Source organism: Elaeis guineensis, chromosome 1 (genome assembly GCF_000442705.2).
Source record: "Elaeis guineensis isolate ETL-2024a chromosome 1, EG11, whole genome shotgun sequence".
Lineage (NCBI taxonomy): Eukaryota > Viridiplantae > Streptophyta > Magnoliopsida > Arecales > Arecaceae > Elaeis > Elaeis guineensis.
This window is the reverse complement of record NC_025993.2, coordinates 3,384,826-3,390,825: the sequence shown is the minus strand read 5'-3', so window position 1 is coordinate 3,390,825 and position 6,000 is coordinate 3,384,826.

Genomic DNA, 6,000 nt, shown 5'->3' with positions numbered 1-6,000 from the left:
GGGGTCGTCCCGTCGGAGTCGTCCGTCGGGTCGTCCGTCGGTCGTCGGTCGGAGTCGTTCGTCGGGGTCATCCGTCGGAGTCGTCCGTCGGGCGTCGGTCGGATCGGTCCGAGGGTAAGTCGGCGTATTGGAGACAGTCAGTATATCCCAACAATATATATAGTAAAAAATAAAAGATTTTGATGACTTTACTTTTAATGATTGAGGTACAGCCATCCTCTCGCTGCCATGTTCCAAGTTGTATTTTCCTTTTCTGAAAATATACTAGGAGGAGAAAAGATGGGAGAATTTAGATCTTGTTTGGGTACCTTGGAAAAAGAAGTTATGCAATAAAAATTCTCTAGTAGCAAAGTGATTCCTCTATCTTGCTAATATTTTAAGAAAATTTTATCATAGTATTTCATTTTTTAATGTTTGAGTAATAAAATAAAGGATAGATTATGCTTTTGATCCTCTCGGATTTTGAATAAGTTGCTAAACTTCATAAGCTCAAATTTGTTTCCTATTTTTCTCAACTATTTTAATATGATCCTTCTCCAAATTTTGGATAGTTTCTCACATTGAAAATCCCTATTGGTATTAACTAGTAATTATATAACTGATGTTACGGTAGAAACTGCTTAGATAGATGATTACGTGATTGATTGATGATGATACCGTATAAAAATGATGATATAATACAGCAGATGAAAAATTTTATTTTGAGCCAAGCTCGATCAACTTCGTTGGGATAATAAAACAACGGCAAAATACAGGGTTGTGGACATGCAACTTGATTTAAAAGCTTTCACACAACTATATATTTATGTTAGAGTTTTATTTAAAAAATAAAAAGATTTAAATTTTTTTATCTCCTAAATTTTGATTATTTAAAAATATTAAAATTTTATTTTTAAACTTAAATGGTTCTTTACGAAGAGATATGATCCTTTAAAAGAGAATGTTAGTTTTCGAAGAATATAATGTTTCTGAAGCACCGTATCTCTTTGAAACCATGATGCTCCTCGATAATCCGGACAGGGTCTATAAATAGACTTTGAATCCAACTGTTTGAAAATAATAAAATCTTTCTATCTTTTCTTGTGTTTGTTTCTCTCTATTGCTTTCTGAGATGAAAAGCAAAACTCCAGGGGTGCTAAAGTGGTCGGAAGCGGAGGACATCAAGACGGACCTACAAAAGAAGTCCTTACATACTAAATGTGGGGCCTCCGATGGGGGTCCTCCAATATTTAAGTTAGCTGAAGCTTGAGCACAGATGAAAGAAAGTATGGGAGCTTGGTGTAGCATGGATTGACTTCCCAAGCTTTCTACCTCCACCCCCTCTCTTTTTTGTGTTTTTTTGTTACTTATTTACAGAGAGGTGCCGGAGTTTGTTATGCCCCTAGCCTGTAGACTGTTAGGCCTGTGACAGTAGGTTGTTAGTCATGGATGTTTATTACACCTACTGGCCATGCTTTGGGATTTATTGGGATATTCAACCGATTGCCCATGTGGCCGCATTCTGTGAGTTTGATAGAAGGTTTCAGTTAGTTGCTTACGTGACTGAATAGGCTAATGGCTTGAGGAACTCGGCCTTCTAACAAATCGTCTTCTAATAAGGTTGGCATTCTGAAGAAACTTTTGGATCAGCCTCTCCAATGATTGTACTCATGAGATGATGATTGGATTGAGCCGGATCGTTGTATCTTGGGAACAAAATCGTCGAAGACTGCATGTAGGAGGCGAATCGCATTTTAGGGTAGTATTTCACATGTCTCAATTTAGGCAAAGTGTTTTTAAATCTTTTATTTATTTTAGTACTCTATTTTTCTTTATAAAACCATCTAAGAATCATATAAAGAATAATAATAATTTCTAGATTTTTTGAACATATTAATTCTAACACTTTACAGGTTCACAAGTATTTTTACGTCAAACCCTTATTGTAAACTCAGAAATTATCAAGTCTTTGTTCCATCAGATGAATCTCATCGGTAAAAAAGCATCTCACACATTAAGAGACAAAATCCTTGCTTCAACATAGTATTTTAGTTGTAGAACCTTGGTGCAACATCTTGTAGACTGTTACACTTGTAGAACCGGCCATACTTGAATCATATCATGCTAAATTGTACTCAATTTCTACCAAAACATAATGTGCTACACTGGACCATGCCAGCATGCATGTTTTAACGCGCACTGCTTGTTTCCATGTTGCCATCCGTGATCCACGGGATAGGCCACTATTAGGTGGCACATGAAAAGAACGGATAGTGATATCACGTGAGGTTGTATTGTTATCATCCTAAAAATATATATTAAAATGATTTAGCATGCGTTGGTTACACTTTTTGATTTTTGATTTTTAAAATATATTTTTTATCTTTTATAATTTTTACTATTAAGTAAAATAAAAAAAATAAAAAATATGTTTGATAACTACGTTGCTATAAAGCAAAAAATAATGTTTGGGGATGGCAGGTAAAGAGATTGACGAGGGAGAAGGGTTCAAAAAGGGAGAGAGAAGGGGATGGAGAGGTGAAGAGCTCGATGAGGGAGAAAGTTCGGGCTCTTTACTTTTTAATTTGATGTTTTAAATATGAGGAAGCAAAAAAAGTAGAAAAATAAGTTTTAGAAAGTAAAAAATTTTTTTTGCATATAAAGCAATTATTTTGATTTTTTTGAATTTTTACTTTTTGCTTTTCATGATGTTACCAAATATTACTTTTGATTTTTACTTTTTAAAAATAAAAAGTAAAAAAATATTTTTTTAATGGCTAACCAAATGCACCCTTAGTTTGTCACCTTTTCAATTGGATATGTGAGGATCCTGTGAATATATATTTAGTTCTATATTTATTGTTTATTGAAAAGTTTTTGGATATCGAATTTATACAGGTCAAGAAACCTAAATAATATTTTTTGGCCTTTTTGGATGATCTAAAAAATTCAAAAAAAATTCATATCATAAGAACTCTGCGAAATAGACCCAAAGAGGGACTTAATTATTTAAATTTAAATTTTCATGATTTCCATAATTATATCGATAATAAAAGTTACACATCTAAATCTAAATTTTAGGTGATTTTCTTTGGTTATAGGAAACTTAAATTTATCTATATTAAAATTCTAATGTATCACATAATTTAAATAATTCAAAGAGTCAATAAGAGTTCTTTATCGATGTTAGGAACCTTTGCAAAATGAAAAAGATAGCCGCTAGGATTTAGGAGAGATATAATTATAGCTAGGATTGTTATGGAAATTGAAAAAATTGAGAAATTAAATCAATTTTATATAACAATAGAGTAATATAAATCTAAACGTACAGCTGTGAGAGAAGGATTTCTTATTTTCCAACGATTCTAATTCATGTTAATATTTTAAAATTCATTTTAATCTAAATCTTTAGTAGTAGATGTGCAGTCACGAAATATGAATTTTTTTTTTTGCTTTTTTATCGTAGAAGTGATTTGCTTATATCTAAAACGTAAAAAACTACATAATTTCAACCTCCTCAAAACTTGGAACTTTCTTCCAAACCCCATCGTCTCTCTCTTTTTTTCCCCTCGCTTTCCTGATGGTGGGGAGGCTATCCCATGGATAAGCGCAAATCTCCATCATAAATGACACCAAAAAAAAAAAAAATTCTCACCAATTTGCGGCTTAGAAGGATAGCCAATGGGCACCATCTTTTCAAACATTCTGCCGCAAAAAAAAAAAAAAAAATTCCATTCGAGCCGGATAGCAGCAAACGATAGAAGAGACAACCACCTCCCACTTGGCCATCAAGGATCGCATCAAATAGACATGAATGATGGCAACTTCGTGCTGAGCCAGCATAAGGACGAAAATGGCCGAAGCCACAAAATGCTTGTCTGAAAAATATGGATTGCATGGAACTTGCACACAACTTTGTTGCGTGGAACTTTGGATCACTGTAGCAAAATTTGTCTCACTATAATGGATCACTATAATGCACACTATAAGCTCCATTGTAGCACAAACTAAGGATGATGCACCGCGTAAACTTCCTGGCCTCCACATCACCTTTCAGCCATCTTGCATGGAGTCATTGTTCAGGCAATTTAGAGAGAGTTGAAGATAGCTGGCGTGCCCTCACTAATGAACAATAGATTCAGACTGTAATCAGACTCCTATCCAAGAGCTGGGAGTATATGATAATTACTATGTTGGAAAAAATTCAAAAAAAAAACTCAAAATTTTATTTAATCTTATTTTTATTTTTATCTTTTAAATATTTTAATATTTTTATTATCATAATTTTAAGTTCTGACCGTTGGACTCCTAATTACCAACGATCATGTACATTTAATCTTATTTTTATTTTCTAATCGTTGGACTCTGCATTAAAGGTTTTGACCATTGGGCTCCTTGTTAAAGATCTTAATGGATCAATAAAATCTCCAACGGTGATAAACGGTCATATTGGTTGGCTGTAAAAAGAGTTCTCTAGGATCCAGTCCTATAGGCTATCTTAGAGCATTCTAACCTTCTTTCTCTAACGATCTTCTCTTTTCAATTAGGATATTTCTTCTTCTCTTCATCTTCCCGGGTACTGAAAGAGTCTTTATTAACCTCCTCTACGACCGTACTCACAGGAGGAGGATCTCGGTCGTATTTTGAGATAGTTTTCTAAGATATTCCTGCATGAGAGATGGGAATACGCCTTAGAACATTGTTCAATATGCTTCCGAATTTGATCATTTTTTATTCTTGAATTTCTATAAGTTATTTACAATATTTTTTTATAACCAAAATTTTTATTATTTTTCTTAAATCACATCTGATTTTAAATATTTTTCCAACAATCTAAGATGTATTTTTCAAAAATCTTATTATTTTAACTTGTTCATAGAGACGAACCCAATTATAAGACTTATTGCCATTATGTCCTAAGAGATACATGGTGAGTGCAGGTACATTTCTGATTTCAATCTGATATTGACATATTGATCTTACTTGTGTTGTTGGAAACATCTACCTTTCTTCTTTCTATTTACTTCTCTCATGGTATCATGGTCTTAGTACTTTGGTGATTTACTATCACTTTGATTATGAGGATATTAATAGCATGGCATAGAAATGCTGATTCAGGATAATTTCTGTGTTCCAAAAGGAAGGAGTTGTTGACCTCTTTATGTTGATGGTTGAACAATTGCAGGATATAGTTATGAGATAAGTTCTGGTATGTTTCAGAAATTATAGGGGGAGACCATTTTGTATCAGCCAGTCTTGTAAAGGCTTAAATGAGATTAAGGACCTAGAGTCATCAAAGGGCTTGAGGCTTGTCCATAATGGACTTTCCAATAGTGGGAACCTAATCTCTGTAATAGAAAATTTTTCGAAGGAGATTCAATGTAGTAATAACAAATTAATTGGTTAGTTAAGGGAGCACATGTCGTTTATTTGATATAGGAGTCGTAGACTACAGCCCATCCTTATAGTAATTAGTGCTTCTATATAGTGGTTAGGAAGAGCTGTAGCTTTGAATGAGATCCAAGATGATATTTTTCATAAGATGTGACTCTACACATATTTCTGGAAGGGCTCACCTATATAAGGGTATCCATACATGATCGCGGATATTAGATTTGAGCTATCTCTAGTAATTCTCATGAAAATTAAGATACATGTATAGAACTAGTATTACACAAACTAGCAATGAAAAAATTATGTACTATATATATGGTAGTTGAAGTCTGAATAAAAAAAATATAGTTTAAGATCTGGTTCATTTTATTTTTTTGAAATGAAAACTATTCACACTAAGTATAGTTAAATCACCTTATCCATTATATAGTATAAATACTCAAAAATTTGTGTTATTTTATTTTATAATTTTTTAAAAAAAATTTGAGTTTTGTGAGAGATTGTTGGAGAGAATCTAAAAAGAAAACTTAAAATTTTATTTAATTTTATTTTTTAATTTTATCTTTTAAATATTTTAATCTCTTTATTATCATAATTTTAATTTCTGACCATTGGGCTTTTAATTAC